A 25,158-nucleotide genomic window follows, 5' to 3' on the forward strand; every position below is an offset into this window, starting at 1 on the left:
TAATTATATAAAAGGGACATAATTCCACTTCAGGAAATGGGGTGGCTGGGAAAGAAACTATTTGAAAAAAAAAAAAAAGAATTTTACGATATATTATAGCTGTCCCCAACACAACACAAATTAGGAACAGGCTTCATAGTGTAAAGCAATTTATAATAGACTTCCAACCTATTAACGAAAGATTATGCAAGATAAGAATCAGTGGTAAATTCTTCTAAGCATAAACGCATAAACGCTCATGCACCAATTGAGAAGCCGGATGAAGAAAAAGAAAATTTTTATAAACAACTGGAGGGCATTATACAATATTGTCCTATAAATGTCGTAAAGGTCTTAAATATTAGAATTAATGTAAATATACGTAAGGAGAGGGAATGCGCATTGGAAATCACAGTTAACAGTCATAAAGAGTCAAACAACAACGGAACTTGCCCGATATACTTAGCGGCCTCGATGAACATGGTAATTGCCAGCACCTGCTTTATGAATATATATATATATATATATATATATATATATATATATATATATATATATATATATATATATACAGGAACGGAGAAGCCCTGGCGAGAATACAGTAAATCAAATCGACCATGTAGTAGTAGACGCAAGCATGCAAGACACTTCAGTGACGTGATAGATATCTGTGCAAGACGTGGGAAAAGCATAGATTCTGACCACTATCTAGTCCAAACGTAAATAAGAGCTAGAATCTCCCATGTAAATAAAATTGAGAAGTTAGACAGAACATATTTAGCGTAGAAGCATTAAAAACCCTGAGATTAAAAAAAATTTGACGTAAGTCTTGAAGGTAAGCTAGAGAACTATACGGATGGTATAGTAGTACAGTTGATCATAACAACTATTAAGTGCAGTTTAGAACCATATTGGATAATATTTTCAACAACATAGCTGTGCGAAAATGGATTTTCCGCAATGCTGAATCTTAAGAACTCGTAAGAAACAAACTTAGAACTAATGTAGAACCTGATCTTCGGCTATATCTGAGTAACACCGAACCAGATATTAATAAGTTATGTGAAAATACTCAAGCACAACCTTCTTCACAGCAACTAATTAGTTTGTTATTCTAACTACCTATATATAAAATCTAAAAATATAGGGGAAGAGGGGGCACAGTGTTACACGGGGTACAATGTTAAATTCTCCGCCATCTTCTTAAAGTTGAACTTAAAACCGTACCGTCGTCGTCGTAGTTACTTTCCGTTATTTGTTAACAGTAGGTGTGTTTGTAGACCGTCACTGTACATTTGAGTGAAAATATAAGTGTTTTTCTGTTTTTGTACCACCAAAGTAAGTAAATGATACGTATTAAAAACTGTTTTAACTCTTAGTAAATAAATATTACACATTGTATTGATATATATTACTATAAATGCGTCTTGTAGCTACACACTCGTAGGACTAACATAACCCCAAAAATTCGTGACTCGGCAAAAATATTATTTGAATGTAAAAACGTCGTTCGGGGCACAGAGTTACAACTTATGAAGGGGTACAGTGTTACACTACTTAGGCGTGGGGAACAGTGTGATATTTCATTTTTTGCTAGAAAAACAATGAAAATATGCATGATGTACAATACTAATTTTGTACTAAATTGCATATGGTAGTAGTAAGATGTTTTATTTACTTTTGTATTTTTATTTCAGAATCAAAATGGTTCGTAACAGAAAATCCATCAGAAAAATAGCCTCATTTACCCATGATACAATGAAAACGGCCGTTCTTAATGTAGTTAATAACGGATGGTCAGTAAGGGCAGCAGCCATTCAAGCTAATATAATTCATATGACTCTAAAAAGATATGTTGATAAACACAAAGCTTTGTCGGAAGAAGAGCGAGTAAATTTCAGATTTACGCCAAACTATGAAATAAATCAAGTTTTCTCGAAAGAGCTAGAAGATCAACTAAGAGATTATTTGATTATAGCTTGTAAAATGCACCATGGCTTAACCAGAAAGAATGTAATGCAGTTTGCATATGAATTGGCTGTGAAAAATAATCTTAAGTTTCCAAATTCATGGAACGAAAATAAACAGGCTGGAGTAGACTGGTTGTACGGTTATATGAAACGATACTCCCAGCTATCCATAAGAAAACCTGAGGCGACTAGTCTGAGTCGTGCAACCAGTTTCAACAAAACAAATATTAACTAATTTTTTGACAATTTGGTAAGTGCTTTTAAAAAATTTCGCAATGGTCCAAGTCCAGAAAATATCTACAATTTGGATGAGACAGCACTTACCACTGTTCACAATCCTCCAAATGTAGTAGGTCCGAAAGGCTTAAAACAAATTGGACAAGTAACTTCAGGTGAAAGAGGGGTATTGGTGACGGTATGCTGTTTTATTAATGCAATAGGTAATTCTGTACCGCCCTTCCTTGTATTTCCCAGAGTTCATTTTAAGGACAGAATGTTGAAGGGAGCACCTCCTGGATCTGCAGGAGCAGCAGTAAAAACAGGTTGGGTCAACGGAGAAGTCTTCATCGACATATTGAGACATCTCCATCATTTTACAAAATCATCTTCAGAATCTCCCATACTACTAATTTTGGATAACCATGAGTCGCACATTACAATTGCTTCATTGGAATTTTGTAAGTCTAACGGAATTATACTTTTAACTTTACCCCCACACACAAGCGGAAAACTTCAACCTTTAGATAAAGCATTATATAAGTCATTAAAAACTCACTTTAATAAAGCCTGCAATGATTGGATGATAACTAATCCTGGCAAAACAATAACTATCTATGAAATAGCTGAACTCTTGGGCAAAGCATATCCACTTGCGTTTATTCCAAACAACATTATTAGTGGATTTAAGTCAACTGGAATTTGGCCATTGAATCGGCAGATCTTCTCTGAAGACGATTTTCTAGCATCTGCAGTAACTGACCGACCGTTTCCCGTAGAGCAGATGACAAATGAAACAGCTACGTTACCAATAAAACAAGTCGTTACTGAAACGCCTGATATGGCACCACAGCTAGTCAATAATGAAACTGCTGAGATAAAAACACATCAAATACCTGAGATAATGCCTGTGGCAACTGCATCATTTCAGCTGCCTTCATGTTCGGCAATATCCTCAGAAGTTCCGTCAACTTCATCATGGTTGTCATCGCTAGTCTCTCCAGAACAAGTTCGCCCTTTTCCTCGAGCAGAAGATAGAAAAGAAGGAAGAGGAAAGAACCGAAAACGTAAAAGTCAAATATTAACAAATACACCTATTAAAGACGCACTAATTGCTGATCTAAAAGTAAGGCATGAGAAGAACGCAAATAGAAAACGCGGTGAAATAAACACGTCAAAAAAATGTGGTAAAACAAAAATGTCTGTCTTACATAAAAGGATTCAGAAACAGACATCAGCGTCAGAAGACGAAGAGTCGCCAAATAAAGATGAAAATGACAGAAAGCGAAAAGAAGTTGTAAAAAGAAACGTTTTTCAATCAAATACACGTAAACTTCAAGATATGGAAGATTCTTCTGACTCAGAGAAATCGGAAGAATCTTTCTCTTGTGCTGATAGTGAATCAAGTATGGGATCGTTTATAAGTCATGACGAAGAGATATCCCAAATGGATTACGACGATAATAAAGAAATAAACGTTGGCGATTATGTTCTCATTAAAGAAGGTATCTCAAAAGGCATAGAAATATTGTCTATAGGACATATTATTGGCAAAACTGAAACTACAGTGAAAGTTACCTATATCCGTCGTTTATTTCCCAAGTTCACATTTATTTCCTCCAATGAAAACTACGTATTTAATGTCTCCCAAGTTGTTTTAAAATTACCAACTCCCAAACCTTCAGGCCAGACAGCACGCAGAAGTGAAATGCTGGTGTTTCCCGTAGATTTTCAAAATTATTATAATGTATTAAAATAAATTTTATATTATTTGTATGTAGAGTTACGACAAATAAATGGTATTTAATATAAAATTCTCATTAATCACTTCAGTATTCCTTGTGTAACAGTGTACCCCATAGTATATAACACTGTTCCCCACTAGTGGGGCACAATGTTACAATTGTATTTTCTCTACAAAATCGTTTTTACCGACTAGTCATGTAAGTTTTTCCTATAGTTGATTATATAATAGTATGCGTCAAATCCAAACGAGTTCTAAAATATTAAAAATTTTATTTTTAATGAAATCCTGTCAAAATGACATCAAATAAAAACATTTATGTAACACTGTGCCCCCTCTTCCCCTACCCTAAAAAAATTTTACTCTTGTTGAATTTTATGTTATTCGTTCCTTAAAATTCCAGCGTATAAATTATAATTAATTACATTACTTAGCTAGGTAGGTATTTCAGTTAGGTGGTATCAAAAATAATAAAAAGAATTTTGTGGTACATGACTCAAAAAGGTTGAAAACCACTGTTGTACAGTAAATTTGGGAACAAGTAAAAACAAGTATAAGGCGTGCAAATACATTTGCTAAACTTGATAAGAAGGTAATTGAAGCAATTAAAAAAGAAGTATTTAATATTACCAAAGAAGACTGGCAGAAAAGAATCGCTAAAGTGATCAATGTTGAAGAATAATACAAGAAGATTGGGCACTTCCATATTAATGGAGAAAGTAAAATTATTATTGAATTTAATGATGATAGTGAAGCGGAAAATACCGAAGAAGGAGAAAACTAAGCGTATAAGTATTTTAATTTTTTGTTAATTGCTGTGTACAATTATTATTTCCACAAATTATAAGTGTAATAATGAAAAGACGTTTGACTTATAAAAGTTTTTATATTTTTAGGTTTTGTATTTTTGAAATAAATAAAAAAAGAGTGGAGATATGCAATTTTGAACTGTACCTATACTTACGTTAATTTTAGATTTAAGTCTGTTTTTATAAAGTTCTTTTGGTATCAATATCAACAAACACTATTCTACATCAGTGATCAATGCATGCGGGAAGAAGAAGGGTCTCTGTAAGGTGCCAGCCGCCGCAATATATCTGCAGAACTATTAAAATCTATGAATGGGAGCATTCTACTATATTTATTACTGCAACGTTAACTTTAAAGAGAGGTACACATATGCGAACCGAACTGTTCGCGAACGCCATATTCGTATAATTTTATACGAAACTCGCAAGCGGAGGAACCGCTTGTGAGTGTTCGTTCGTCGCTCGTCAGGAACCACGGCCTATAGGTGTTTGAGACGAACACAAAGGATATTCGCAGTTCGATTAGGATGTCTGTTCGTGCTGTCGCATCGAGATTGTACGACTTGTTCCTGCTTGAATTTAGTGTATATTTTTCAGCGCGAAACCAAGTTTTCCATGATGGCACAGTGGTTTGAGAATAAATGTATTGAACTTATTGACATATCAAAACAAGAGGATACTCTTGGATCTGAAAGACCGTGATAATTTTCGAAAAAACTTAAAAGGTGATACATGGTGCGAAATAGGCGAGAATGGACAAGCCACCAGAAGACTGTAAACCGAAAATGATATCCCTATTGGCATTGTTTAGGTGTGAAAAGAAACAGGTCTCCACAGCAACCGGTGGAACAGGAAAGGTGAGTTGAATAAAACAGAAACTCTGAAAGCATAAATTATATTTCACCAAATTGTGTTCAATAAAAATGAATAAAATAAATTATATGCACTTCTACACAAACAAAACTGTTACTTCGCACGAGTTGGTTTGTCGCTTTCCATGGATTCTGACGAGTTTGTGATGAGTTCGCTGTAAACGTATTTTCAACGAATTGTTCGCTAACAGCTCGCTTGTTCGAACAGCTCGCATATGTGTACCCGTCTTAAGACGCGCATAACTTTATATTCTGCTCTGGGTAAATGATTACATAATTGAAACCCAAAAAAAAACAGAGAAGAGGAAGTAATCTCTCATGCCGTCGATCATAGGTGATTTTTCCACCGTTAACTCGTGCATTAACGAGCGTCTTTCTTGTTTTGCTTAGTGTTACTTTACTAATATCTAGCATTACCACATATTTTTAAGAGGAAATTTAAATGTGTCGATCAACTTTTTGATGATGATTGCCAGAAATATCATAATTCAATCATAATCCTTATCTGAAAAAGTGCCAAAAAAATACTAATAGTGAATAGGCTTAACAAAATATATTAAATTATTGGTACAGCTTACACTTAATAGAAAACATCTTTAACAATAAATATATATCATCTAAACATTCACAAAATTCGTATAAAATCAGTTACATTTTGCTTTTACCGACCCATATAATATTTATCCCCTTTAAAAGCAATTATCATTATTATCTAACAATTACGAACAAGGTTTTTTTCGTAGAATATTGTGTGAATATGAACAAGTATATTCTTTTCAAATTGTGATAATATATAATATATATATATATATATATATATATATATATATATATATATATATATATATATATATATATATATATATATATATACTACTACTACTACTACTACTAAGGATTTCCACAGTTTTCACTGTCTTCCTTCACTCAACCGTTTTCTCCAATTTTCCCTGTCATTCCAGTCTCCATCTCGCAGGGTTCTTTTCTCCATAGCCTCGTCGATTTCATCTCTGAATGACCTTCGGGGTCTTCCTCTCTTTCTTCTTCCAGTCGGGCTCCATTCTGTGATTTTGTTTATCCAGCGTCCTCTGTCCGCTCTTCTGACGTGGCCGTACCAGGATAGTCTCTTCTCCTCTATATAGTCGATTATGTCTGATTGCACTCCCATTCTCCGCTTAATCTCTGCGTTTTCAATTCTGTCTTTTTTTGTAAGTCTACAGCTTCTCCTCAGGAACTCCATTTCTACTGCTCTTATTCTACCTCTATTTCTCTTGTTTATTGTCCAGTTTTCGGACCCATATGTCAGGATACTTCTTGTCAGGGTATTATATATTCTCTTTTTTGTCTTTATCGTAATGTTCTTATCCCACAACACTGAGTTTAGTTGTCTTATACAGTTTCTTGTTTGTCTCAGTCTGTTGTTTATATCTTCTTCTGTTGTTCCCTGGTTCGATATTATGGTTCCTAAATACTTGAATTTATCTGTTCCATTTATTTGTCTTCCCTCGTCTATCTCTAGGTTTCTCATATCCTTGTTTTCTGTTGTTAGGTATTCGGTTTTCTCTAAGTTTATTTCCATTCCGTTGTTTTTATATTCTTCTTCTAGTTTTCTGAGCATAAAGCTGAGATCTTCTTCATCTTGTGCGATGACTACTTGATCGTCGGCAAAACTTAAGGTGTATAGGTATTCGTCTCTTACTGGTATGCCCATTCCTTCGCACTTTCTCCTCCATGGTTTGAGTGTCTTTTCCAAGAATATTTTAAACAGAGTAGGGGACGTAGAACAGCCTTGTAGAAGTCCTTTTGTCGTCTTAAATGGATTGTAGGCTTTATTTCCACATTTAATAGCTACTTTGTTTTCTTTGTATAGTGCTTTAACTGCTTTTATTAGTGTTTGTCGGATTCCGAGATCATTCATTGCTTCCCATAATTTGACTCTAGGTATTGAGTCATATGCTTTCTTTAGATCAACAAAGGCCAGGTGGACCGGTCTACCTTTTGCCATTTTCTTCTCTATGAGTTGTTCTAATGTGTACGTATGATCTAGGCATGATTTTCCTACTGTGAACCCTGCTTGGTCTTCTCCAATTTTTCCTATTATTTCAGTTTCTAGTTTTTCTTTAATAATTTTCCCGTAAAGTCTACCTACCGACGATATTATACTAATTCCTCTATAGTTTTCACATTTTTTCCTGTTTCCTTTCTTATGTATGGATGTGATGTATGCTTGTGTCCATTCCGCAGGTATTTCTTCTCCATTTAGTCCTCTTTCGAACATTCTATGTAGCATGCGGAATAACTTTTCCGTTCCGTTTTTAATTAGTTCGTTTGGTATTCCTCCGGGCCCTTTGGCTTTTTTGTTCTTCAATGTCTTGATTGCTCTCTTAACTTCTGCCAGGCTTATTTCTATCTGGTCGTATGCCACATTTTCTGCATGTTCTATATTCTCTTCCTGAAATTGGGGACGGTTTTCTGTAAGTAGTTCTACGTAGTATTTTTGCCACTCGTTTTCACTAATTTTGCCGATCTGGGTTTTCTCTGTCTTATTTCGTTGAAGTGCTTTTAATATTCGCCATGATTCTGAATTTCTCGTTCCTCCGATATGTCGTTCTATCTCTATGCATGCTTGTTCCCATCGTTATATATATATATATATATATATATATATATATATATATATATATATATATATATATATATATATATATATATATATATATATATATATATATATATATATCGAGAAAAGGAGTACGACCGTCAATCCAATATAAATTAAGGATCACTCAGAAGAGTGGTGGGTTTTTTTCGGTCAAAAGGTGGAGAAAAAAGACAAAGTTGATGGCTACTTCATCTATTTATTGAAGACGTTTCGCTGTCTTAATCAGAAAGCATCATCAGTTCATCTAAAAAGAACAATATGAAAAAACCACACAGATACTTTTCCATGCTTGTGTGGTTTTTTCATATTGTTCTTTTTAGATGAACTGATGATGCTTTCTGATTAAGAAAGCGAAACGTCTTCAATAAATAGATGAAGTAGCCATCAACTTTGTCTTTTTTCTCCACCTTTTGACCGAAAAAAACCCACCACTCTTCCGAGTGATCCTTAATTTATACATATATATATATACAAGGATTTCCACAGTTTTCACTGTATTCCTTCACTCAACCGTTTTCTCCAATTTTTCCTGTTTAGCCAGTCCCCTTCCTGTAGGTTTCTTCTACTCATTGCTTCGTCCACCTCATCTCTGAAAGATCTTCGGGGTCTGCCTCTCTTTCTTCTTCCTATCGGGCTCCACTCTGTTATTCTATTTATCCACCGATTTTGGTCTGCTCTTCTGACATGTCCGTACCATGTTAATCTCTTCTGTTCGATGTAGTCTATTATGTCGGAGTTCATTCCCATTCTCCTCTTAATCTCCATGTTATTTATTCTGTCTCTTCTTGTTACTCTGCAGCTTCTCCTTAGGAATTCCATCTCTGTTGCTCTTATTTTGTTTTTGGTTTTCTTATTTATTGTCCAATTTTCACACCCATAAGTGAGGATACTTCTTGCCATGGTATTATATATTTTTTTCTTTGTTTTCATGCTGATGTTCTTATTCTTTATACATATATATATATATATATATATATATATATATATATATATATATATATATATATATATAGTTCACCTTCTTTTTAGTGTATAATAGAGATTTTGTACGTAGGGGCATTTAGTAGCAGATATGACGCTAGTTATATATCTATCACTTTGGTTTTGCTAGTTGTGTTATTGTCTCCTTGATCATTTTCTACACTTCGATTAAGTAATTTTTTGTATCATATTTGTCTAACTTCAGTCTCATGTCAAAATTCTATAAATCATATCATCCACTGCCTATACTTTTCAGACGATCATTATCGAAAAACATGGACAAACGAAAGAAAAATTGTCTATTATAATTATACATTTCTGCAAAAACATAACTGATTTTAAGAAAATATTTTATCCAATTTCCTTTGCAACTATTTTTTAGATTTTGGAATAGGTGAGAATAATATTTTTTTAATATCTTCGCTAATAATAATCTGTTTTGATTAATAAACTTGAATGAATATGAATTGAAATGAAATGAATTGAAAATTCATATACACTCAGATGCAAAAAAAGGCAACGGAGAAAATTTTGGTCAAATTCAAAGTATTTCAGTTTTTTATTTTTAGCCCTCTTTGGATGATTTTTTAGCACACTGTGTAAAAATTTTATAAATTTTAATTTAGTATAGTGAGTTTTTTAATAAAATTTTCTTTGAAACATCCTGTGGAATGATTCCGTTAGCGGATTTTCGTAAAACCTTGTGTTTCGGTTGCAACCATATCTAAGTTTTATGTTTTTTGTTTTATATGAAAATATGGATTGGTTCATTTTTAGGAGCGAAATGACTTTGACACCCAAAATTTACGACTTTTACTATTATTACCATTATCTTTTGTATTAATTTGTAATACGACGATGGGGGCTTTGGCGACTGATATCGAAGGAATGTCATATCGACATGCTAGAAGCACTATATTTAAATAATGATTAAAAGCAACGACATGATCTTGGTTTTAATGAACAATGATAACAATAACAAAACAAAAAAAAACAACTTAAATGTAATTTAACCTAAGTAAGCAAATAACAAAGAAAAACTAGGTACTAAAAAATAACTTAATAGTTTGTATTGCCTCCCCTAGCCTCTACAACTGCCTGTAGACGTCGGCTCTAATATTTCTACCAATCATGTACCAAACGTGCTCTATTGGGTTCAGATCTGGCGAACACGCTGGCCAGTTCATTTTATTAACACCAACTTCCTCTAAATATTGCGTGACACACATTGCAGAGTGGGGTCGCGCATTATCTTGCATTAATAGAAAATCATCGTCGATATATTGCGAAAATGGTAAAATTTCCTCAATATACCGGTGTGCAGTCAATGAACACTCAATAAATACCAATTTAGTGTGCCCCTCTCGGGATATTCCTGCCCGTACCATCACCGAACACCCTCAATGGCTAACACGGGGACTGAAAGCGCACTCCGCAAATTTCTCTCCAGTTCGACGCCATACTCGTTCTCTCCCATCTGAGGAGTGAAGGACAGTATCTCGACGGATAGTATCTCGACTCATCCGTAAAAAGAACATTACTCCATTGTCCTAAATTCCAATCTAAACGCTCCCTGGAAAATTGTAGTCTAGCCACTCTGTGCCGTGGAAGTAATTTGCGCCCAGTTGCTGGTCTGCAACTTTGCAAACCAAATTCATGTAATCTTCGACAAACTGTAAATACACTTACATTATTGACTCGAACCTCTTGAAGCTGATTTCTTGTTTGCACCGCTGTTAAATGACGATTTCGTAAGGCGTTGACTCGTATAAAACGATAATCTAAAGCGGTAGTTTTGCGCTTCCTGCCACTTCCCGCTTTACACTTGTTTGTTCCAGTTCGTATAAAACTTTCCACTACACTTTGGATGGTAGAGCGATGAGTGTGTAGTACTCTAGCCACATATTCATAATTTCGCCCATCTTAAACCAGAGCAACGGTTTTCGCACAATCTTCGACACTAAGAACCGTGATCAATCATAAGTAAAGAAAATGTAAGTATCAATATGACATAATGATAAGAGTCACCAAAGCCACCTCGTATTACAAAATAACTCCAAAATAATCATAATTAAAAAAGTTATAAATTGTGGGTGGCAAATTCATTTGGCTCTAAAAAACGAACCAAAGCAGTTTTGACATTTCAAAAGGTTTTACGAAAATTCGCAAACGGAATTATTCCACAGGAAGGTTGAGGATAATAAAACCACGTTTTAATTAACCCCGTACAAAAAGTGAAATATAAAATTTTATCAAAAAAACTGACTATAGTTTATAGATTATTACCTGACCAAATTAAAATTTATAAATTTATACACGGTGTGCTAAAAAAATCATCAAAATACGACTAAAAATAAAAAACTTGAAATACTTTGCTATTTGACCAAAATTTTCTCCGTTGCATTTTTTTTGCACCTGAATGTATTATATAGAATGTTAAATACACTGATTGTGAAAAAGAAAAAAATCTATGTACAAGCTTACTATTTTCAACAAAACACAGATGAGTACTTCTCGCTTAACAAAAAACTCACAAAGTCTTAACGCTACGATGAATGTTTTAATACTTATTAATTACCTATCGTTTTTTTTGTACGTAAATTAATTGAATTAAAATAAATTTGGATTAACATATTAGTTTTATACTCAAACCTTTCCTTTTTAAATTCACTACAATAGTCGCATGTGAAATTCGAAAATTATGTAAATCACAAAGTCAATATCACTCAGACATTTTTTTATATAAGGTAAGTAATCAACCCTTTACACAAATATAATTCTAGGTTATGTAGGTATATAAAAACTATTTTATTTTTTATAATTTTTTCAACTTTGTGCACAGACATCAATATTGACATATATGCTGATAGGATAAACTATCATATCAAGTCTTATAGTTTTAATGACAAGAATAATTCTTTTATTTTTACACTTTTTGAATAAATAGAGACTTTACAACAATAACACCTAATATTTTATAGACTTTTTAAAATCCATAATATTTTGTTATATTTCTGTCTAAATTATTTTAATCTAAATAAAACTATCCACACTGTTATAGGTATCAATGTTAACATTATTGCTGCAGAAAGTTTTTAGGACCTAAACACCAGTCTACAGTAACATATGGCGAAGATGAGCAGTGAACTTCTTTCAACCATGTAACTTGATTGGTAAATAAACTTTTTATAATAGAAAAACAAGTTTATAACAGATCAATTAACAGAGTTGAAAGTCAGCCAAACACACAACCCTTTTATATAAAATCATCAGAAAATTATAGAAACTCTTACATCTATGTCAACATGATACCAAGTGAGAAAATAAATACAAACGGAATTTTGTGACTGCTTAGTGTTTATAAACAACATATTCTGTTTTAAAAAATTGTTGTTAAAAAAAAAAAGAGTGGTGAGCACGATGTTTAAGCAGAAGGCACACGTGACCTCTATTAAAGTATGTCTGACAACAGTAAATCTTCTGGAAGATTGTGCCACAAAAATAAATTTCCAAACTCAAAAATGTCATTTAATTTTATACAGAGACTACTAATCTAATCAGGGAAGGATGAAAAAAAAATTATCATAGATGAGATTTTGAAAATCATTTTCTTATTATCTTATCAAATAAACCAAACACGAAGCCGGTTTCAAAATATTTTTTTTTTAATAAAATATATCTTGTTTATTATATATAGGTACTTAATTATCTGGTCGTCCTTTCTCATTTTGGGTCTTACTCTGAATCTGTCACTGACTTCTGCATGCTTCACTTCTAGATTTCACATCAATTATACTCTTTGTGCATTGATAAAAATATGACGTCGTTTTCTTTCAAAGTTTAACTTATTTCATGATTCAACACTTTTATATTACTAGAATTTATCATTACCTAGGTTTATTATACCGTGCGGTCCATATATTATATGGAATAAATTAATTTTTAGCGTTATTATGTACGATGTGAAAAAAACCTGAAACAGGTCGATTTTTATTTTTAAATTGACAATTTACAGTATGAAAATATTATCCTCCTCCAGCCCCTCTTTGAATTATAAGCACCCCCTCGAAAGTTTTAAATAACAAAGGGGGTCGTGTTGATAGAAAGGGATTTTAGTCCTCTGTTCAGCAATATAAAGTTTTTTAAGTTTGTGCAATCATAACTGAGAAAATTGATTTTTACAATTATGTAAATTAAATGTTCAACTTGACACCATTATTCAATCTCCTCGGTTATTGTCACTTCCGAGGCGATTCCGTCACACCGAGGTGATTTTGGAATTTTCGTACCACATTTTGTATGACCTCGGGGGTTATTTTGTTAATTTCTTCTGTTATCATAAGTTTTAAATCAGCAATATTGCCTGGTCTATTAAAATATAATTTAGAAATAATCAGGTATTTTCGTATCTGTTCTGCTAAAAATTAGGGAAAAAACTTTGAAGATAATAAAATATTAGTCAAAAAGCCAAATAAACAATTGATATGAAGCTAGTATGCTGCTGTCATTTAGGTATTTAAAGTTACTAAAAGACGTCAGTATAATATTTGTGCGCGGATTAAATTTAATTATGGCTCATTTGTCTGATACTCAAAGAATAGACATTTTAATTATGATTGGTTGTGATAATAAAACAAGAACTCGGTTTTAAAAGGAGGTTTCTGAAATGTTTATTAATAAATATCCTGGTCAACAAGTTTCGCAGTCTACAGTTAGCAAAATTGAAAAGAAGTTACGTTATACTGGATATGTAAAAAATATTGAAAAACCAGGTAGAAATGTTAAATTTATTGATAAAAAAAAGTTAGATGTGCTTCTAGAGATTGAGGAAAATCAGCTTAAGACAACTCGAGAACTTGCCGCCGTCAATGATGTAAGTAAATCATCTCTTTTGAGAGTTTTGCACAAAGAAAACTACCACCCTTACAAAGTTCAGTTGGTTTAGGAGTTAAATGAAGATGATCCTGATAGAAGGCAAGAATTCTGTGAAATGATGATTGACAGAATGAACGGAGATTTGCAGTTCATAAACAAAAGTGTTTTTTGATGAAGCGACGTTTCATATAAACGGAACGGTTAACAAACAGAACTGTAGATATTGGAGCAGAGAAAATCCTCACTGGGTGTATGAGACTCACACGCAATATCCTAAAAAAGTTAACGTTTGGGCTGGTATCAGTAACAATAAAATTATTGGTCCTTATTTTTTTGAGGGCACAGTTGATGGTGAGGTTTATCTAGATTTTTTGATTAACTTTTTAGTGTCTACATTACGAAGATTTTTCCTGATGTTAATTATCCAAATGAGATAAATGGATCTATTTACTACCAACAAGACGGAGTTCGACCGCATTTTGCACGTATAGTTAGAAATTATTTAAACGAGGGTTTTTCCCAATAGGTGGATTGGAAGACGTGGAACGATCGAATGAGCGTCTAGATCCCCGATTTGACTTCTCTCGATTACTTCTTATTGGGTTATTTAAAATCTAAAGTATATTTTAATAGACCAAACAGTATTGCTGATTTAAATTTAGGATAACGGAATAAATTAACAAAATAACCAGCGATGTCGTACAAAATGTTGTCAAAATGTTGTACGAGAATTTCAAAATCACCTCGGTTATTGTCAAGAAGTGAATGGTGGTCATTTTAAACATTTAATTTAATTGTAAAGTGCATTGAAAAATACATTCTAAATATTATGTGACAATATTATCTTCATTCAACCTAAAGTTTTGCGATAGAGGCATTATCAAACTTTTACATCTTAAAAATAAATTTTCTTAGTTACGATTGCACCAATCTTAAAATACTTTATATTTCTGAACAGAGGACTAAAATCACTTTCTAATAAGGTGCCACACGACCCCCTTTGTTATTTAATATTTTCGAGGGGGTTCTTATAATTCAAAGAGGGTGCTGGAGAAGGATAATATTTTCATACTGTAAATTGTCAATTTAAGAATAAAAATCGACCTGTTTCAGGTTTTTTCACATAGTACATAATAACGCTAAAAATGAATTTATTCCATATATATGGACCGCATGGTATATGCGCTTACTGGTTTTATTGCTTCGCTGTAAATTTTCAGTTTTGTGTTCTTAGTGAGCCGCTTATCTTTAAATAAATAGTTGTAATTCCAATTATGTTTTGTTTTCTACCGGAATACGTTAATTTTTATGCTTCTATCATTAATGTTAAATTTTCTATAATTAATCTTTAGGGCGTTAATATTTGTTTCGGATTTTATAATTTAACACAACTACTAAATTTTAGTTTATTTTTTAGATCCAAATTCTCTTCTTTTTCAAAATTTTTATTTTCTGTTAATATCAGAATGTTTAGGCTGTTAAGTTTTTTATAATCAAATTCTAGTGTGTTCAACCTTTATATATGTTTAGAGATTTCACTTACAGTTTATTTTTGAAAGGAGTTATATACTGTATCAATAAGATAAGTTGAAATTTCATTTCCAAAATTAACTGAATGTTTACAATTGATCTTGCATCTCTTTCTCGGATGCCTCCTTATGTAACTTCAAAAATTGAATGATGGATTGACTGACGAAGTAATATAGATTGGCCACCAAGATCGCCTGACTTAATTCCATCATAGTCAGGCAGAAGGTAAGTTCATCTCTTATCTTCTGACTGATTATTGCGTAGATCTTTTTGTATTCGTTTTTATCTTTATTTCTGATTTTTCTTTTTTGGTCCATGAGTCTCAGTATTTCTTCTGTCATCCACCCTTGTTTTCTTCTTATTTTTACTGCACTTATTTAAGTTTCTTGAACGGTCTTTGTCATCCAATTTTCTTCAGTACTTTCATCTTTGCCTGATCTCAACTATTTTTTGTTCTAAGACACTGTAATTTCTTGTTTTACTGTATTATTTGACATCTTTTCGCTATCAATAGTAACTGTTTGCTTATTAGTTCTTGTAACTGTTTTCATTCAATCTCAGTCTTATTTTTCCTACCAGAATATTGTGATCTGTTGACACATCTGCACATTTCTGTATCTTTTATTTATACATATGGAGTCTATTAGGTTACGAACTACATGTTCAGGTGTATCTGCTGATGATCTCCAGGTGTAAAGACGACGCTTTGGAAGTTTGAAAAAGTGGTTGTTATTCTGTATTAGTTTCTTTTCTACACAAAAAGAGGCTCATCTTTTATTTTGTATTCCCAGACCATATTTTCCTATGATATCTTCCTGTTCTCTTTCGCCAATCTTCGCATTAAAATCTCCTTTAACAATATCGAGCACAATTATTCTTTTTTAGATGCTAATACTTTTTCTAAATCATGATAGTATTTTTGAATATCTTTTTCTTCATAGTCTTGTGTGGGTCCATATGCTTGTAGTATAATTCACATTTATTGCTTTTGTTCGTATTTGTAACATTAGTATCCTGTCTGAGAATAGAACGACGTTTTTTACAGCTTTATCTGTTTGCTTTGTTACAATTATTGCTATACCATGTTTGTGTTTTGAACTGTCTTCTCCTGAATAGTATACAATGTGATCTTCTATCGTTATTTTGCCAGATCCTGGCCATCTTATTTCACTTATTTTAGGTATACTTATAATTGGATAGTTCAATTCTTTTATGGTATTCTGAAACTTTCCTGGTTCGTATATGCTTCTTAAAATCCATGTACCTATTTTTTGTTCATCAGAAAATGTATTCATGCTTGTACCTGATCGGAAGGTTCTTAGGGCCGTACTCGGGGCATTGTATTTAGCAGCTATTTCCATGATTGGTTCTTAGAAAAGTTAGGCTGTAGGTGGTTTCCCGTTGCCTTCCTAGAGTGTGTAGTAGAGTGGAAATATAGTGACCCGTCTACTCACGGAAACCTAATAGCTATTCGGGATCGGTCGGAAGAAACAAGAGTTAGCCAAGAGAGGCTGATAAGGAAGATTAAACAAATTTTACTTAAGACAATTTAAGTAATTCATCTTAAAATAAATAAACAATAGGAACAAGGTCAAATAGAGTCTATTTGATTATTAGAGACATTCCCAAGAATATACTTAATAAACGGTTTAAAAGAAATGTTAGGGATCAAGTGGTTCTTATAATATTTAATAATGATGAGTTTGAAAAGATTAGAAAGCTGCAACAACACTTAGAGGGGCCAAAGATATAAGTAGTAAGTAATTTGATTAAACATTACAGAGAAGCAAGCATTTATTAAATTAATATAGATATAGATACAATCTTAAGCATAACATTCACTTTCTAACGTATCAAGATTTGAAAACCGTTGAAGAGCTACTATTCAGGCAAACTCAAAGTATTCAGAGTATCCAGATACAAAACGAATTATAAATAATACTATTCATTAAACATTAAATAGGACTGTAGCGGCCGTGAGAACCGAACTTTATTATATAAACTCATATTTACCTATATGTTGGTTAGTTGGTTATTTACTGATAGCTAATAATTTACAAATTTTATTAATTAGTTTAGTACTAGATACCATCTTTTCATAATAAATATGGGTTTAGAAAAGGTAAAATATTGAAAAAAATTTATTTTATCAAAATATATATTTACTAGAATTTAAGTTAGTGATTGTCCATACGAAAGATAAATTCTTTTTTTATCATTTTCACTAACATTAATAGGTATAAGGAACTGTGTCCAAAATTAGATAATTATTGCGGTAGCAGATACTTATTTCAATATTTATAAATCAAATCTATGAAAATAAAGATAGACAAATTTATATTATATAGATAGATGGGTAAATTTTTTGTAGATTTTTGGATACAGTTTTAATACCTTTCAAGCAGATTTAACGTATATTCTTTACAAAGCCGTACTTTAGTAGAATGTTTTCTGAAAAATATAAGTCTAAAAAATATTCACCACAACGTTTACAAATATTTTTATCGATTCTATAATTTTCTGTAAAAATAAAGACTGAATAGACTGATATATGATAACGAAGTTAAATGTGTAGACTATTTCTTTAATTGTCGGTTATTTAATGGAAATAAATGTTCAATAATAAAACATAACATTGTTTTTAATTTTCACAGAATATAGGCAACTTAAAGAGTTTTGCTCCAACATCAGATTTCTCAGAAGAATAATAATTTTAAATTATTTCCCTGCGAATGAAGAGTTTATTACTGTTGTATTTAATAAGTAGAGAGCGGTATATATGCAAAGAGCTTATATTGCATATTTTTGCCCATTCAATTTAAATAAACCCAGTCTGAGAGACTTGTTCAGTTCTTGCAATGACGTTCGGGTGTAACAATTTATTGGAGCAAGGTGTATTAATTCATGTATAAACAGGAATCACTCCACCACGCTCCAATGCTTTAGATCATTCCTTTCCCCCTATAGCACTCTGATGTGCGATAGGGTCAAACTATCAGCCGAATGCTACTTATATGGGAGTTCCGGGGTATAAGAACTCCAACATGGTTCCCTAATCGAATGAAATGCAGGCTAGCGTTAGGCGCTCTATTTCTGCTATCCTCTTGTGACTTATCCGCGAATCTGAAATGACTTATTTTTTTGGTAGGTGGCGCCGGTTTTTGTTTTTTTTTGGTGTCCGAAGCCGTTTTTTGTGTTTATTTATTTATTTTTTTTTATCATATTTATCATATTGCGTTAATTGGGAAAGATATTGATGGTTCGCCCAGTTCGCAGTATAGGCTTTCTACAGGCGCTGTTCTGTAAACTCCCAGAATTATTCTTAATGTGGTCTTGTGTATAGTATCTAGGCATTTGAATATTGAAAGGCGAGTAGATGTATATGCAACACATCCGTAATCAATTTAAGAACGAATAAGACTTTTGTATATTTTTAGTAGCATCAAACCATTAGATCCCCAAGACTTATTTGTTAAGCATCTTAATAAATTTGAGCCCTTTTGGCATAAACGAGTTAGTCTTTCGAAATGATTTTTCCACGATAGACGTTCGTCGAATATCATACCCAGAAAATTCATATGTAAAGTATAGTTTAGTTTCTAGTTGTAGAGAAATATTGATGGTAATTGCGGTTCTGTTATGTTTCTTTTTGAGAATATTATGCAGTTTGTTTCGTTTGGGGAAAAATTGTATCCAGACATTATAGATCAACGTTCAAAGGATGCTATGCATTACTAAAGATTTTGAGCCATAGAGCTAAGACATTTTTCTTTGATAAACACGATCATGTTGTCATCTGCTAAACTCTAGGCTACAACTGTTTTCTTTAAGTGTTTTAAGATGACGCGTCGTTCATAGCAGTTAAATATAATCTTGGTTTAAGAATGGATCCTTGAGGGGAGACATTTAATTGTTTCTTGGTTGAAGATATTGCACCGGAATTGGAAACACGGAATTCTCTTTGAGATAAAAAAAGTGCGTATGAAATCTATTATATTGCCCTTTCAATATCCACAGTACTGTATTTATGATTTTATGGCATGTAGAATAAAAGGCTTCATTAATTTCAAAATAAATTGCTAGACATTTATCTTTAGTAGCAAATGCTTCGTAAATATGACACTCTATGTCAATAATGTTATCAAGTGCGCTTCTGGATGGACCAAATCCGGATTGTACGGGAATCAATAATTTGTAAGTTTCCAAAATCCATATTAGTATCTTATTAATTATTTTTTCTAATAGTTGACTCATGAGCAGATTAGGGAAATTGTCTTGTAAGATTCAGGTCAAAGTAAAGATTTGTTCGATTTGAGTATGGGACTGATTGTTGCTTTCTTCCAGATTAAGGGAAAGTTACAATTGTTCCACATGTTATTAAAAATGTTAAGCAGGGTTTGTTTCGCCGTTTCTGGAAGATTTTTTAAAAACATATGTGGCATATCATCAGGGCCAGAAGCACTGTATTTTAGGAAAGAGAGAGATTTCTCCATTTCTTCTTTTGTCAGTGGCTTGGTTAGGGGGTCAAGGTTTTTTAGCATTTTGAATTCCGTATGGGGAGCAATATTATCACCGATTATATTCCTGTTTATGGAAAGCTTATGGCAATAGTCTGCGAATGCTTCTCCTATTTCTTTTGTTTGGTTTATTCGTTTGCCCTCATAATCTAATGCTTGAATGACGGTAAGTTTTGTTTCCATAATTACCTTATATGTTCTTCTATACAGATGATAGTGTCGTGTTTCTGTTTATGCTTCTGACGAACTTCTTCCTTGACTCATATCTTGACTACATATTGATTTTTAATATATACATTAATTTGTTTAATCGTTTTATTCCTTAAGTCTATGTGGACAAAATGATGCGTTATTCTTTATTTGCCATTAATTGGTCCAATATGTTACTTCTGTAATTACATTATTACTACTACTGCTTGCTTAGTTTAGTTCCAAGATATGGGTATATCAAAGGTTTGTAATATGTAGAGATTGTTGAACATACGTTTCTTTATCTAGAAGTTTCTCTTTAACCCTAACTAGCATATAAAACCATTTCTTTAATATTTTTTGGTTAAATTTATTTTGATATTGATATCCGTGATTATCAACGCACACGTAGTTTCATTATGTATCTAAATATGTACATATACTTTAAATGTAAAAAATATGTTTTATTTTCATAATTATTGATAAAAGTTTACTTTCTGCTATTTGAGTTATAAACGATAAATGTATTACTTTTAAAGATAAAGAAGTATATACTATTGAAGGATACACTAACTGTGACAAAGGTTTTGCACTATCAATTGTAACAATATGAGTGCATCACAAGTCAAAAACTGCACTCCAAGAATTGAGTGGAACAAAGTGACGGTGGATATTGGTGAAGGTTAAAGAGTAGTTTTCAGATTATAAGGTAAGACATCACATTCTACCAGTTTGGACTTGCTAGTTACATCTTGTAGAATACAACAAAAAATCAAACAATATATTGCTAAATACACACAATGAAAAGTGCTGCTGTCACTAGTCTAAAGTATATTAAAATAAAAGTTAGATGATTGTAATACCTACCCTGGTGATTCGTCATGGAACCTTCTTGGTGAACAACGGCATGACCTGATTTTGTTATCTTTTGATTTTGAGATCTTATGTACCTTAGTTTTTTGTCTCCCATCTTTTTGTACTCCCATAGACATTATTGCTAGGTCAACAGAATCTCTTATCAAAGCATTTAGATCACTAATAGCGTCTGCACTGAGAATGGGATTAAAAATAAACGCACAGAAAACCAAGTATATGTATGTTACTAGTTCAGGCAACCAGATACCTAGACTATTAATTGATTATCTGGAACTGGAAGGTGTAGACACCTTCGTCTACCTGGGATCGCTGCTGACCAAAGACAACAATGTCAGCGAAGAAATTAAATAAGAATAGTGCTTGCCAATAAGTGCTATTATGGCTTGAGGAAACAGATGGCCCCAAAACTACCCAGAAAAATTAAAGTTGCCATATATAAAACACTAATAAGGCCAGTGTTAACATACGGGTCAGAAACGTGGTCATTTACACAGAACGACCAAGAATTGCTTAAACGTTTCGAGAGAAAAATTCCAACGAAAATATATGGAGGAGTCCAAGAACAGGGTTTGTAGCGTAGGCGCTACAACTTTGAGTTATACAGAAGTTTTGGGGAACCTGACGTTGTAAAATGTATTAAATTAGCACGCCTTCGATGGATAGGACATGTAATTAGGCGAGATGAAGATGCAACGTTCAGAAAAATTTTCGATCGAAGATGACCAGTGGGAAGACGAACCAGAGGAAGACCAAAACTTAGGTATCAAGATAACATAGAGGATGATCTAAAATCCATCGGAGTTAAAGCATGGAAAAGAGTTGCCAGAGACAGGGGCGAATGGAAGATTGTTCTGAAGAAGGCTTTGGCTCATAACCTACCAGCTGTAATGCCACTGATGATGATGATCTTTTTGTACTCTTCAATAAACATTAAAAAAAAAGTTTTAACAGTACTAAAAGAGTAGAAGTTTTTGTGGTTAATTGACATTAAACAATTGACAATTAAACAAGTTTGATCTTCTCACGATCGTAATTATTTCGAGTCGTGAAGACAATTATCTTCGTATTTCACAAATTATGTACTTGTTTACACGGACCATGGCTTACAAAAGCGTGGCCCACGTTTGTGATTCACTACCCATGTCTACGCGGCTTAACCCACGTTAGAGGACGTTAACAATGGACAAATTCCATGGACCGACTACAGGATAAATAATTCAATTTTAAATGAGCTAAAAGTCAAGAAACAGATATCCAGCAAAGTCCATCTCCATCAATTAAAATACTTTAGACATGATATGAGATCATACATAGAAAACATGAAAAATTTTATTATCCAAGAAACGGTAGAAGGCCGAAGATCACGAAGAAGATCCCAAATAAGATGGATTGATCAAATTACAGGAATATGCTAAAGAGATGCATGTGGTGCGCAATGAGAAGTATCAACTAAATCAACTAATTTTACAAGGCACGATAAAAGGCAAAAGATCTCATGGGCGCAGAAGGACATCGTGGTTGAAGAACACCAGACAGTGGGCAGGAATTACTACCATACATCTATTTAGAGCAGCTGTCAACAAAGTTGTATGGACCAACGTGATTGAGAACATCCACAGAGGATAGGCACCAAAAGAAGAAGAAGCAAAAGATCTATGCATGAGTTAAAAGAAATGACCAGAGACAGAGATCTTTGGCGACGGATAATACAGAATATAACGATGACCACTACACTTTGTCCGGGGGGTTAGGATTGGAGAAAGAGATTTTTTAAATTATATTTACAAATATTGTTTAATTCCTTATCTATTTTAAGGCAGACTAGATAGGAAACACCTTGTATAAAAAACCTAGTTCCTACATTAGCTTGTCTTACATTATTTAAGTGTAATGTCCTCTCTGTAACGCTTATGGTTAACAGAAACTAGATTCCATCTTTAATAAAATAAGGACGAATCATCCTATGCTTAGACACAGCTCACCAAATGATAACTCGTTTACTGTGAAGTGGTTTCACAGTAAACCTCTCCTACACGTTTGTTTGCAAAATTTAGTCTTTGTCCAATGTGAATGTGGTAAGGATAACCACCAAGAGATTTGAATAATGGACGTGCGGATGTTTCACTATTATTTTAGTTTATACGTAGTACGTCGAAGGCTTCGTTTTGGAGACTGTAAGATCTGATCAAGAACGCGTCCTGGATTATTGTTGGTAACAGGTTTTAGACGACTACCAGAGCCCTTGCGCTGACACAATACACTGCCAGTGTTACAAAATTTCTCAACGATTGCTAACATTTTACAAATAAGGGTGAAACAAAAATTGTTATTTGTCACATTTAAATGAGGTTATGTGTTAAACATATAAAAAAAATCACCGAAAAATGCAATTTTTTTGAATTTAGCGTATGTTTCAGTCTGAAAATGGCCATCATAAGGCTGCTATTAGAAAAAAAAAAAAAACGAAAAAAATTGATGAAAAATCGTTCTTCATTCAGATACAGTTAAGTTTATGTGCTAAAAACATGGGGAAAGATACCAAAAACTGGGTTTTTCGAATTTTGAGGATGTTCTGGAGTGAAATTGACAAATCTTACCCCGCCATTTAAAATAAAGAAAAAAAAAATACACGAAAAATACTTATTGAGAAGTTTGCCAAAAATTACCTACATATCCTAAATTTTTTTTGAAAAATTTAAATATTTTTCCTGAGCTTAATTTTAATTCCAAAAATCTTAAAAACATCAGTTTTTTGGGCATTAAAATGTATGTTTATGAATTTTTCCGATTTTTTAAAGGATCGCTCAGACACCTTCTTTTTTTTTTTTTAGAAAAAACACATTTTTTGCGACAGAGGATCTTTGGAGCCACCTAGGGAGCTAAAAATGTGTCTCTAAAAAAGAGGTTTCTAAATATGTACTTCTTAGCGCAAATTTTACCATCTTATCATAGCCTTTCGGTACTGTTTATTTTGGAGAATAACGTAGAGCACAAAACTGTGGTCTATCAAGTTTATGTTTTATTTTCCTATTAACCACTAATAGTTTCCTAACATTACGTTAACATAAATGTGTAGGAGCGCTATGAATTCTTATGTTGTTCACTAACGTCATGGTGAGTGAATATTTTAAAACTTCCCTTAACATGTTTTGGTTTCTAAGAGGATAAGTACGGCTTTGCCTTACCATGCAAATCAGTCTTAATGTCTGTGCACACGTCTACCGTGTCCATGGTACCTTCTGTCAGAAGCATCGTCGACAGCGTTAATAATCATTCCCCTCGTATCGAACGAAATCCTTCTGTTGCTTTCCATCATAATCATTGGATGTCTGCCGTCCGACACAATTGAATGTCGTCTTCCTTCTAGAACAGCTGCTGGTCGACCATCTACAACAGGAACGTACTTTGTGGTAGCTTGCATAGAAAATCTGCGCCCTCCCGTGGAAAACCCACGATTGGTTGATGATAGAGCTGGAACGCTGCTTGGTGTTATCGGAAAGGAGCATTGTCGGTGCAAAGGTGTAGGTAATTTACCTGAAAAAAACAAGTACTCGATTGTTTTAAAGCAATATTCTTAGGACGAATTGAAGTGCAGGAAAGTGCAAGTTGCAAAGTGGAATGTAAAGCAAGAGTCACGTTTGCTAGCTTTTCTCCATTTAAATGAATGAAGCTATGAAACTTTATACAGCGTATATACATTTTTTTATTATATGCACAAAAATTTATTTTTAAACGAATATTGAAAACTAGTAATACATAAATTTTAACAAAACCTAATAAATAACTCGCGTAATAAATGAGTTTAGTAATCATGTGGTTCTTATGCACTTGTTACTAGACATTGTGTAGATAAGATACATACAAATTCATACCAATGAAGACAATATATTAATAAAGTAAGTACAATAAATTTTGTCATAGTATTATTTGGAACGTCT

The 25,158-nt window shown here is 33.0% G+C and overlaps 1 protein-coding gene across 1 annotated transcript in view; it reads right to left on the reverse strand.

Moving 5' to 3' along the window:
• Positions 1-9,873: 9,873 nt before the first annotated feature.
• Positions 9,874-25,158, reverse strand: part of LOC140439659 (uncharacterized) — a 42,301-nt gene continuing 27,016 nt past the window's right edge. The window contains exons 3-4 of the transcript XR_011950677.1: positions 11,096-24,754; positions 9,874-10,896 (exon numbers count right to left, since the gene is read on the reverse strand). The gene's annotated coding sequence lies outside the window, so the exon portion shown is untranslated. The remainder of the gene's footprint in view (positions 10,897-11,095; positions 24,755-25,158) is intronic.

This window comes from Diabrotica undecimpunctata, chromosome 4 (assembly GCF_040954645.1).
Source record: "Diabrotica undecimpunctata isolate CICGRU chromosome 4, icDiaUnde3, whole genome shotgun sequence".
NCBI classification, from domain to species: Eukaryota; Metazoa; Arthropoda; class Insecta; order Coleoptera; family Chrysomelidae; genus Diabrotica; species Diabrotica undecimpunctata.